Source organism: Tenrec ecaudatus, chromosome X, assembly GCF_050624435.1.
Source record: "Tenrec ecaudatus isolate mTenEca1 chromosome X, mTenEca1.hap1, whole genome shotgun sequence".
In the NCBI taxonomy this organism is placed as follows: domain Eukaryota; kingdom Metazoa; phylum Chordata; class Mammalia; order Afrosoricida; family Tenrecidae; genus Tenrec; species Tenrec ecaudatus.
Window position 1 is genome coordinate 94,628,782 of NC_134548.1, and position 13,386 is coordinate 94,642,167.

The following is a 13,386-nucleotide window of genomic DNA, read 5'->3' on the forward strand; positions in this document are numbered from 1 at the left end:
TCTAGTGTCTCCCTTCACCCCCTTTACTGTTGTCCGTCCCCCAGGGAGGAGGTCACATGTAGATTCTTGTAATCGGTTCCCTGTTTCCAACCCACTCACCCTCTACCCTCCCAGTATCGCCCCTCACACCCCTGGTCCTGAAGGTATCATCCACTCTGGATTCCCTGTGCCTCCAGCTCCTATCTGCACCAGTGTTCAACCTCTGCTCTATCCAGATTTGCAAGATACAATTCGGAGCATGGTAGTGGGGGGGGGAAGGAGGAAGCATTTAGGAATTAGAGAAAAGCTGTATTCTTCATCAGTGCTACATCACACCCCGACTGACTCATCTCCTCCTCTAGACCCCATTCTTTCTGACCTGATCAGAGGTCTATTTTCTTAAGATAATTGGCTTAAATCCTAAGAATTGAGGACTCTCAGCCATACAAGATGCCAGAATCACTCCCCTAACCTTAATCTAAAACCTACTCTGACATCCAATAAAAATATACCAAGATAGTAAAGCATCTGAGTACCAGACATAATCCCCAACTGCTTAAAAGGTCTTGCCTCCATATAATCCTGACTTTCTCCCAGGGCAAAGTGTAGACCTCAGTTGTTCTTTTTTGGTATTTTTACTCTGTGTTCTATCATTACTATACCCATCCCAATTTATAACAAAGTTGTACACAATTCTTATAATTCATCATTAGTCAAGACTTCCCCACTTATTGGTATATGGAAGGACAGGATAAACATTACTTTACTTTTTGGCTTTCAATTTAATTAGTTTGCTTTATATTCCCTTAGCACACGATCAATCCAGACATTACTACCCACATGAGAGACAAAGCTCCTGGGCAAAGCTTAAACCCAAACAAATGTACATTAGCAGTTCTCCTACTTCTTACTCGTGTTATTTTTTCTATTATTATTTTTAAAACTTTTATGTCTTGCCTTTACCTTTAGTTTTCCTTTCTTTAATATTAATACCTAAACTTTTAAATTCATGACACTTTCAACCTAGCTTTTATTTTCGCTTTTCTTCTTGTCAAACCTTTTCTTTCCTTCTCATTCTCATAAAACCAAAAGCTGACACTACTCTTAGACATTTTTACCTCTTCTTTTATATCAAGTATTATTAATCATTCCTCCACCATTACAAAACAAGCATTTGGGGGTCTAAATTCATTTTTTATAACATACCAAGTAATACTATCTGATCCCTTCCTTTATTGTATATTTTTCCTCTCTCCCCTCTCTAATACTTCCTGTTCTGCTTTTTAATCTCTCTCCTAATCCCTTATCTAACCATCTCCCACAGATACTCAATACAAACTATCCATCATCCCTCTACTGCACCACCTAACAGAATTAACCACTCTCACATAACACCACCTCCCTAACACCCCTATTAACTACTACACCAACATGTCAAAGCAACAAAAGAAGATATCAATTCACAACACACACACACACACACACCCCACCACCACCACCACCACCACCACCAAAACAAAGACAACAAAGGGAACGGAAACAAATAACTGAGTACTAATGAGACCTAAATGAAATGCCTGAAATTTAACAGGCTATGAAATTACCATAAATTAATTTAAAAGAATGATGATTACACTCATATAACAGATAAAGGAGGAATCTGAGAGGAAATGTGAAACAATAGAAAAGCTACAAACTTCACTACATGCCTTACAAACAGAAACACAAAGTCATGCACGACAATAGCAGAATTACACATCACTATATGAACAGGAAGAAACAAACAAAAATTCCACACAGAGTATAGTCCAAGAACACCTACAAGAACATTTTCCTCAAGATCAAAAAGATTAAAAGATAATTTTTTGGAAAACAAAAAACCCCAATCAGGAGAGATCCCAAAATGAAAACTCCCCGGAAAATTGTAGTCCAGATCTATATCATCAAAGTCAAAGAAAAAATTCTGAAAATAGCCAGGAAAAAAAAGAACAATTATATTCTAAGGATCATCAATTAGAAAAATCTCAGATTATCAGCGATGGAGTGACATATTAAAATCCTGGAAGGGAAAAAAAAGTCAATTTAGAATCTTGTAACCAGCAAAAATATCACTCAAATATGATGGAGAAATAAGAATATACCAAGATAATAAGAAATTAAAAGAATTCACAAAAAAACAGGACCCACACTATAAAACAAGTCAATTACAAAAGGAAAAATATATAATCTCGCTAATAAAGACATTCCTAGATTAGACAAATGTATAGATCAGCATTTACTAATGGATAGGGATAGGGAGGAAGAAGTAAATGGTAATAATTGTATAGAAAACCTTTTATTTTTGTTTCTGGTGATGAAAAATTGACATAAAATATTGATACTTATAAACCATGCTTTATATAATTAGACTCACTGAATTATATATGCAATAGTATTTAGCTGCCAAACATTTTGTTTTATAAGTTTTAACTCTATACATATACATATACATATATGTGTATATGCATATGCATCTATATCCTAAAATAATAGTAGGAGGGTAATGAAGTTGCTTTCTCAAGAGTGGAGTCAAATATGGTAATGAGTGGGGTAAAGTCTGTGGGAGCCCTTGAGATCTTCATTTACTGATGGGGCACGACTCCAGTAAGGAGAAACAGCTGCAAAAAGGAACACATAAAGAACAATTTCCTTGGCGTTAGGGAGCTGAAATGGGCTGGTGTTAGTCATTTTGAATCAGACAAGCAAGAAGAACTATGCTGGAAATAAACCAATAATAAGGAATAGCATATTAGTTGTCAAAAAAGACATTGCAAAATCAACTTTGATATACTATTCTGTTTGTTATAGGATTATATCTATCCTCCTTCAAGGAAATTAAATTGATACCAAAATTATGCAAATTTATGCACCAACCATAAAATCTAGTGACGAAGAAATTGAAGAATCCTACCAACTTCTTCTGTTGGAAATTGACCAAACATGCAATCAAGGTACACTGACAATTATTGGTGATTGGAATGCAAGTGTTGGAAACAAAGAAGAAGGACAGTAGTTGGAAAATATGGCCTTGATGATAGAAATGGAGATGGAGATCACATGAGAATTTTGAAAGACCAATGATATGTTTATAGCAAATACACAATGGCTTTAACAATGGGCTCAAGCATAAGAACAAATGTGAGAATGGCACAGGAGATTGTGTCAAATACTTTGTCAACCACACAAAATGTGACTGTATACGTGCACTTCTCCAGATGGAATACCATGAAATACAATTGACTACATCTGTAGGAAGAGAAGATGGAGAAGCTCAACATCAGTGGATAAGACTGTTTAAAGGACAAACAAATCTGTCTTGGATGAAGTATGGCTAGGATAGCAAGTCATCGTCTTATATACGCTGGGCATATTGTTAGGGGAGAACAGTCCCTTGTGAAGGACATGATGTTTGGTAACTTGGAGGGGCAGTGAAAGAAAGGAAGGCTCTGAAGGCAATGGACCAGCTTCTCTATCACATTTGGAGAGTCCTACTACCGACCACCTAAGGGGCCCATCCTCCTGTACTGTCTTCAACAATGCTCTGCTTCAATTCATTAGGCCTTCAATCTGGGGCAGTGTTTCAGTGCTGTGCATAAAGTACTCAGCAGTTACTTCTGCCAAAGTGTACCGCCAATTCCGTCTTGATTGTGTATTCTTAGTCTGGAACTCCACTCCAACATGTTCACTTTGGGTGACCCTGCTTGTGTTTGAAACACCAGAGGCATAGCTTCCAACATCACAACACCACACAAGCCACCAGAGCATGACAAATGGACAAATAGTTGTTAGTGAGATACAGAGCTTTCATGCAGAAATTTCACGAGTGAGTAATGGCAGAAGAAGAGTAATATATTTGAATCTTTGCTGTTGTTAGGTAACAATGACTTGGCTCTGACATATAGCTACCCTATGTACAAAAAAACTGCCCAATCCTGCACGATCCTCCCAATTGTTCTTATACTTGGGGTCACGGTTGCAGCCATTGTGTTCATCAGTCTTGTCAAGGGCCTTCCTCTTCTACACTGTCTACTTTACCAGATTTTATGTCCTTCTCCAGGGACTAGTCTCTCCTGACAAGATGTTCAAAGTATGTGAGATGAAGTCTCATGATCCTTGCTGCCAAGAAAAATTCTGGCTGTAGCTCTTCCAAGACAGATTTGTTCATTCTTTTGGCAGTCCATGGTACTGTCACTATTATTTCTAGCATCTTAATTCAAATACTTCTCTTCTTAATTTATGTCCAATGTTCACATGTGTATGAGGTGATTGAACATATCACGAATTGGGTTAGGCACACTGTTGTCCTCATAACTTTATATAGGTCTTATGCAGTAGATTTACCCAAGGAAATGTGTTATTTGATCTCCTGACTTCTGCTCTAACGAGCATTGATTGTCGATCAAAGCAAGATAAAACCCTTGACAACTTCAACCTTTTCCCTATTGATTGTGATGTTACTGTTTGGTCCAGTTGGAGGATTTTGGTCTTCTTTACATTGAGTTGGTGCTTCAGTGGGTGATCCTCGGGCTATTAACCACAAAACGAGCCATTCAAAACCACCAGCTGCACTGACGCAGGAGAGAAAGATGAGGCTTTTTATTCCCATAAACTGTACTAGTTTAAGAAACCCACAGAGACAGTTCTATTCTATCCCACAGGATTGCTGAGTTGGAATCGATTCAATGATTGTATGTGTTTGTGTGTGCTACTTTGAGTTGTAATCAATACTAAAAGTTGCAATTGATCTCTATCAGCAAATATTTCAAGTCCTCACTTTCAGCAAGCAAGGTTGTGTCATCTGCATATTTCAGGTTGTTAATAAGTCTTCCTCTAATTCTGATGCAACATTCTTCATATAAACCAGCTTCTCTGATTATTTGCTCAATTTGAAAGTTTAGGAAGATGAAATACAGTTCTAGTTTGAAGATAAGGGATCAAAGACGAGGAAATGGAAGCAGCCTTAATTAATCAAGTGAGGTTCTTGATTTTCAGCTAGCAGGAAATTGTGAATATCAAACGTTTTGGGGTTTAATTGGGAATTAGTACATACATAATTCCGTGATTCAATCACATAAAGCAGTATTGTACAATTGCTACCACAATCAGTTTCCAAACATTCTTTTCTTCCTGGACTCCTTGATATCTTCTCCCTTTTACTCACCCACACCTCTGCACCATCCAACCCCCAAGCCCTTATTCTACTTGCTGTTCCTACAGACTCATCAATCCTGGGTTTCATGAGAATATCAATCTTATACAAACAAGAAATTGTATTCACCCAAATAATCTAAATGAATTCAAAAGAGGATTTTTCTCCAGTTACCATATGAGACCCTAACCTACCACACACCTTGAATTCTGCCTTTAGATAATTTTAACTGGGAAATCAGCAACATTATTTCAGATTTATGACCTGGAGAAGAATGAACTAATTAAAATATCCTGCTTTAGATTTCTAAATCTGTGGTAGTTTACTACTTACCAATAAAACACTAATAAAAATCTCAAAGTGTGGATACTTTGTACAAAAAGTTCAGTAGATATTTTTTAAAATCTCTCAAACATAGTTTGTTAGCAAGCACTGTTTTCAATTGTAGACACACCAAATTTATTTAATCCCCAAATATTATTTTTGTTTACTTACATTCACTCGAGGAGGAGCATTAGTAGTGGTTGTAGTCTGTTGGAATGATGAATGTGTGATAAAGTTAGAAGATATTATTTAAGTGTTTTCATTTGAAATTTAAAATGGTCATTTTGGTAATTCTTTTGATTCAAAAATGGTAAGCATGCAGGTTTCTTTAAAGGTTACCCCATATCACAAGTAGTTCTTAAGACTACTAGAATAAAGTTTCCACATTCCATATCCATCTAGCCTGCTCAAGCTGTAAACAGAAGACACAAATTACGTGTTGGCAAAGGAAAACTATGTTTATTACTCAGAGACAACAAGCAGAATTAAACAGGATGCAGATTTATTGCCCAAGCTATGCCCCCTGGCTCAGAAAGTTGTCCAAGTGCAGATGAGAGAAACATGTGTATGCCAATTTGGATCATAGGAAAGTCCTTTCCCAACCTAGTTCTATATTCCAAGGGCCATTTGTTTCACTGAACACAATTCAGTGCAGAATTTTATGCCTGGCCACCAAAGGAGGAGGTGGTCATACATCTGGATGCAAGTCTGAAATTGTCTTTATTAGTCCTGTTTGTTACAATGCTTTAATGGAGTTGGGTGATGAACTAGGAAGTTTTTTTGAAAGTCTGTAGATATTAGTCCAAACTTGGTCAATTTATTTTTTTCTTCTAGGTGAATTACGTAATTTATTGCCACATAGAATGATTGCTAAAAATTCACATGCTGATTTGTGTTGTTACAAAGCTTGGAAGGTAGCTTTGAATTAATCGCTTTTTAAACTTTTGATAATATATGGCTAGTATCAAATATTCCACTTTTCTTCTTCTCACCTGACTATATTTACTGCATTCCATGTGTTATGAGAAAAAAATTCCACAAATTCTTGACGATTCAAAATATGACCACGACCTTTTAAAAACAAATTATATATTACAGAAACTTTAAAATATATTTACACAGAAAATACAAATGTGACTAAATACTTTTATCAGCTTCCTTTTATAAAATTAGAAGAGTTTTCTAAGAAGAGTTGGTGTGTTCTTCAATTTGAAGTAAACCTCAAAATATATTCGTTTTATAAACTTCAGTTTCATTTGATGGAAAATTTGCTTCTATGGTTTAAACTAATTTTCACTACACTTTAGTGGGCATAGTGTGAAATTCTCACATAAAATTGCTTGAGGATCCTTGAAGTTTAAGTGATCTATTTTATCTATCTTATTCCGGCAGAGTTATATATTATCATAATATTTATCTGGAATTAGCTTGGTGGAACTTTTTATTACTGTGTTATTCTGGATAGACAAGAGAACCAAATCCAGAGAGCTTCATAGGTGTGCAAGAGAGAAGTTAATACACAAGAGTAAATGAATATTGAGAAAACATCCCAGCCCAATCCAGACCAAGTCCTTTAGTCTCATACTAATCTATAAATTCCTCTTCAGACTTACAACACACATACAATGATGCCAAATTCAGGAAGATCACAGGCAAGTGGGTGGATAGTCTTGTGGATCCAGTGATGGAAGCATCTCAGCACTGGCATGCGTCTCCACATGGCTCCTCCAGGTCCAGGGCTCTCACTGCAATTAGCGTAGCCCCATATGTCTTGTCAGTAGAGCGACTCTCAGGTAGTGAAAATGTGTCCTGCCTTCAATGAACTATTTATATCCTCAGCGCCTCCAAATGCGATCATCAAGCTGTGACCTGATTGACCTGCTATCTACACCTTACGCGTCTCAAATTGACAACAGATTATGTAACCACCAAAATTACTTTCTTTTACAAAATGTGTATAATAATATCATTTTATAACTTAAGTGTTTTTAAATTCTGAATATATAATACAAACATATTGATCCATATGCATAACATAATAAGTACCTGATGAAACACAGGAAGTTAAATTCAGCTACTACATATATTTCTATAATTTTGATGACTGAAGTCAACAATGAATCAAATTAGTATAATAGTTTGCTCTATTACTGATTTTCTGAAATTAAATTGCATGAAAAGCCTTTGAAATTGTCTACTCCTAAACAGTGATTGAAAGGAAGCACTGAAGAATATTCTCCCATAATCCATCCAGGTATCTCCATCTCCATTAAAATAATTCTGTTTAAATTTATCTTATCACAACTGGTAAGATGTTCCCAAATGTTCCATGTATATATAAATGTTTCATATATATAATAAAATTATATATATTTTTATGCATATATATATAAACTTTTTCCCCTGAAGAAGGAGCAAGCTCAGAAATTCAACTCTACTAGCCTTTCTGAGGGAAAAAGATGGGGCTGTCTGCTCCTATAAGATTGGACATAACTTGGTGACAGTGTTTTTTTGTTTGCCTAGAATATTCTTTTTGTGAAGCAATACATCTATCATTTCAAAATTTCAAATTTTAATCTATAAAAACCTTAGTGAGTGTATGGACATCAATTTCTCTTAGAATACTCTGAAAGATCCCTGCTTCTCATATCTTGGTAACATCCAAATACATGTATGCTTAAATTTGTATAGCATTTTACTATATGATGTTTTAAAATTTTAATTAAAATTTCACAAAACGTTCAATCATAAAGTATCATTCATTAATTCTATAAAAATCATTTAATGCTATGGATATGATTCATGAACTGTGATCATATGCAGGGGTTTATGTTGTCACTGGTTACATATAGGATATTAAGAAGCTAGAAGTTGTCAAGGATTTTGTCTTGCTTGGGTCCACAATCAATGCTTATGAGAAGCAGCAGTCAAGAGATCAAAAGGATATTGAATTTGATAAATCTTCTGCACAAGACCTCTTTAGAGTGTGGAAAAGTAAGAATGCTTTTTTGAGGACTAAAGTGTACTTGACCCTAGCCATGCTATTTTCAATTGCCTCATATGCATGCGCAAGTTGCAAACTGAATAAAGAAGACTGAATAAGAATCGATGCTTTTGAATTGTGGTGCTGGACAAGAATATGAAAAGTACCATGGTTACCAAAAAGACAAACAAGTCTGTCTTGGAGTAAGTATGGTCAGATTGTTCCTTAAAGACAAGGATGGTGAGACTTTGTTTTCCATCCTTTGGACATGTTTGCAGGAGAGACCAGTCCCTGGAGCAGGACATCATGCTTGGTAAATGGAGGGGCAGTGAAAAAGAGGAAGGCCTTCAAGGAGACAGATTGACACAGTGGCTGTAACAGTGCACTCAAGCATAGGAACAATTGTGAGGATTGCACAGGACTGGGCAGTGTTTCATTCTGTGTTGCATAGCATCCCTACAGGTTGGAACTGATTTGATTGTGCCTAACAGCAACAATAAGATAGACAGTATGAAAAAGTCTTCAGCTAATGGGAAGATTTTAGAAGTAAGATCATTTGTTTGCAACAGCCTGGCAATGCAATAAAAATCTCATGGTAGAAAAATATCTGTGAGCATTCTCAGGAGATTTCCCCCAGGAAATCCTCAAAAATACTGCACTTTTGAATATGCCTACCTCATTAAGATTGACATACTAGAGAGAAAGGATGACATTCTAGTCTTTAACTATTTATTGAAGTAATTCATTTATTGAAGTAATTCTCATCATGATTAACAGGGAGAAATTGCTTAGTAAATGTCAGAAAATAAGAAGAGTGAACGAATGAGTAAATTAACGAAGTCTATCTTAGACATAGTTGTAGATACTATGCTTACTATACTGTTCTTTCAGAGCACATTCTGCTTTTCTTGTTATGCATCATTGTACTGAAAATAAGAAATAGACTGTTGTTGAAATGGTTTATAAACAATTCCCAGAAGATAAAAGAAATATTACTTTTTAAGGCCTAGGTGGAATTCATGAAAATGAATGAATGATGAAATGAGAAGATCAGCCATTGAAGCATGAGGGAGAGTACTTATCCCTGCAGAACAGTGGCACGATTAACCAGGAAAAAACTTGATTTGAAAGCATTAAATATCTAGGAAACAAAAAAACTTATGACAGGAATACTATTTCAGAGTCAATAGGGAGAGAAAAAAATATATATAAAGCCTGAATTCACCATGGCCCAATGCAAGGCGTAGAAACTGACTTTAAATCAACAGTATTTATTGAGCCCCTACATGTACTACGAGAAAAGTATAACTAGGCATTGATAAACAAATAAAGAAATGATTACCAGAGTTGGAAAATAGTAAAAACAAAGATTAAATTTGACTTATCTTAAGGCATACTAACTTTGCAATGTGATTTTGTCAGATCTGAATTGTGTCAAGATAAAAAATTGTTTGTAACTATAATTACCCCTACCATAAGTCGCTTCTTATGCAGGCTTTAAATCATACAATCCAGATCTTTAAAAATATGAGTACTTGTTGCTAGCAGGATATGGTCAAGAACATGAGACAAATAATATACTCTGATGCAAATGTAAATGCTATGGGAAGAAAGGCCTTTTAGGGCTAAGACTCTACTGTAATGTCCATCACTTGTGGAGTTAGTTTAAGGGCAATGTTTTAAAAATCCATCCTAGGTATTTTTAAAAAACCACAATGGCTAGAATACTTTGTTATCATTTCGAAAGAGATCTTTATTCAAATTTAGCCTGTTTCTTAAATATATAGTAGTTGGTTAATATGGACACTAAATACAACATGTATAATCTATTTTGTAAAATTTCATATTAATGATTCTAAATTTAGAGATTATGATAAGATGATTAACAATTTTTAATTATGCAAATAATGTTAACTGTGCAAAAACATTGTCTAACAAATATTTTATTCTTTCTGCAGCCACTTTATCGATTTTATTGAGGATCTTCCTCTTTTTAGCTCACCCTCTACTTTACAAGCATGATGCCCTCTCCAGGGACTTGTCTCTCTTGATAACATGTCTTGCCATCCTTGCCTGTAAGGAACATTCTGTACTTCTTCCAGGACAGATTTGTTCATTCTTTTAGCAGCCCATATTGTTTTCAATAGTCTTCATTAGCACCATAATTCAAATGCATTAATTCTTTGGTCTTTCTTTTCTTTTGTTTCCTCCTAGACTGGCATTCTGTTCACATATATTGTTTCTCTTGATAATGCCTAGATTTTTGTCTTCCATCCTCTTTGACATTATCATAATGTAAATGGAGGGATTTGTCTTCCAATACGCCTGTTTCTCAATTTATTCCATTCTAATTATTTGTCCTTCCAAGTTAGTATCAATTTCTGAAATTTTAGGGTTAATCTTCTGAATTTCAAATTGCTATTTTTTCTATCGTTTTTGGAGCTGATTTATGTGAAACTGCTTGAATCACAATGGTACAGAAGTAAAAGTCATTTCTCATGGAAAGTTGTGGTAAAACAGCTACTTTTGCCAATAAAGCGTTTCAACGCATGTCAAAGAAACTCCTCTGGCAATAATGAGGCTGGAGATGAATGTGGAGGTCAAGGAAGTAATATAGCTAAAGACATGAGTGAAGGGAGGTTCGCACAGCTACATGAGCGTGATAGTGTGGGAACTTTAGAGAAATCCACAGAAACGCGTGTATGAAGAGAAGTAGAATTAAAAGTTCAGTGCACATCAAGAAAACAGACCTCCCCAGACTGCCAAAGCTCACAGCTCCAACATTATACTATGTGCACCAACAATCCCAAACTTTCCCACCATCTCACAAAAGAGAGACTTTTGGCAAAAGCCAAGTCAGTGAAGGGGAAATCATCTCAAGAATGGTGGGGTCTCCACATGGCTTCCGGCAAAAAGTGCTGAATCATGATAAGGTCCCGACTCTAACCGAAACTTACCAGGGGTACAGGAGGACGTCTCCCACTCTGAACCCGACCAGTGACCGCTCTGGCACTTCCGCCTAGGTCGGATTCTGGTCCCAATTAATGGCACCACCCATAGACGTGTCCGGACCGAATATTAGAAAAGAAAAGAAAAACAAAAAAATCCTCGTACCTTAAGGTCAGTCTGTGCGTCCAAGGCAGGGTTCGTGCTCTCAATCTCCAATCCCGGACGAGCCCCCAAATGTTAGATTCGGAGAAGGAAGGTGAGCTTACCTTGGGCGCATGCAATAATCACGGCCAGCTGAGATGCAAAAGCGGCAAAAGGAGTTTATTAGCTAATTCCAGCTAGGGCTTCCTCCCTCCGCTGCCTGTCGTAGCGGGGATGCAGCATCCAAAGGGAATCACCCTCAAATTGCTATTTTTATGGTTTAAATTGTCTATCTACTTTGTCATTTTGCTCTCATAATTTTTCCCTCGGTTTTTATAGGGTATTGTCAGTGCGTTCCTGACTTGTGCTTGCTACTCTTTTTCTGATTGTTGGAGTGAGTTAAGTTACAAGTTTTGGTTCTTGTTATGTGTTTGTTTATTACCAAAATTAACCTTGATATGAGTCTTGCTTTTTGTGAGTGTATAAATGTGCATTACAGTTATACCGTTATTTGCCAAAATTTTAATTGGCATAGGATATGCATATAATCTTTGGAGGATCCTTATAGACTCCTTAGGAATCATCCATGAAGAAGCAAAATATTGCTCAGCAAAATATTCCTCCAATATTTTTGTGTAAATGCCATATACATACTTTCCTTAAAACTTAATATCAGAATGATATATAGGAGCATCTGTGGAATTCCACATTTTTCATGAGAAAATAAGTTAATAAGCTAACAGTGGTGCTCACAGAAATGAACTGTTGAAAATTTAATTAGCCCTTATCTGCAAGACTCCTGATAACCTAGAACATGGCAAGAAATACCATCTTGTAAGAACAAATACAGTTATTACTGAAGCATGCTAATTTATTGACAATATTTTTAAAAAGACTATCCCACAGCATTAAAAGTGTCTCCATAACACCATTACTTCAATGAATTTAGTTAACCTAATAAAGGTTCATGGTCTAGAGCAGCAAAAGCTGTTCATTAAATCCAAGTCAGAGAGGAAAAAGAGAAGTTTCATTGGCAGGTGAAGCCAGAAGGAATCTGAAAGCAGCATAGATGGTCTCAGTGGAGTGTTATCTAAAATCATGATGCAGAGAGACCATGTACTTTCTGCTTTGGTATTCAAATCCCGAGGGAATCACACACACAGCTGTTATACAGGAACTTGCATTTCAGGGTAATCACAGGATGTAATTATTGACTATTTGCAAGAAGTAAGTTTCCTCAATTCTCAGGATGTCTCTGTAGACTAATCAAATAGCGGGAATTAGCTCTTTGGCTACTAAAAGTCAGGTGAGGTGAATTATAGAGGAATTAATGATGTCAAATCAATCTTTGTTGATGTTTTAATGATTCTCAGAATTATATGGAAGAGATCTTCTCACCCAACATGTTTACTTCTGAGCAAAACAGAAAGTCATAGAAATTCCAAAGTCACAACTAGCAGACAGAGAAAATATAAGCTAAGCTGACTATAGTAAGGGAAAACATGCTAACCATAGGAAATTAAACTATATCACCAAACTAATTTTTCAATTCTAAGAATTATTATCAAGCTCTCCCTTTTTTTTTTACATTTTATTAGGGGCACGTAAAACTCTTATCACAATTCATACATATACATACATCAATTGTATAAAGCACATCCGTACATTCTTTGCCCTAATCATTTTCAAAGCATTTGCTCTCCACTTAAGCCCTTTGCATCAGGTCCTCTTTGTTTTTCCCCCTCTCTCCCTGCTTCCCCCTCCCTCATGAACCCTTGCTTATTTATAGATTGTTATTTTGTCATATCTTGCCCTATCTGGA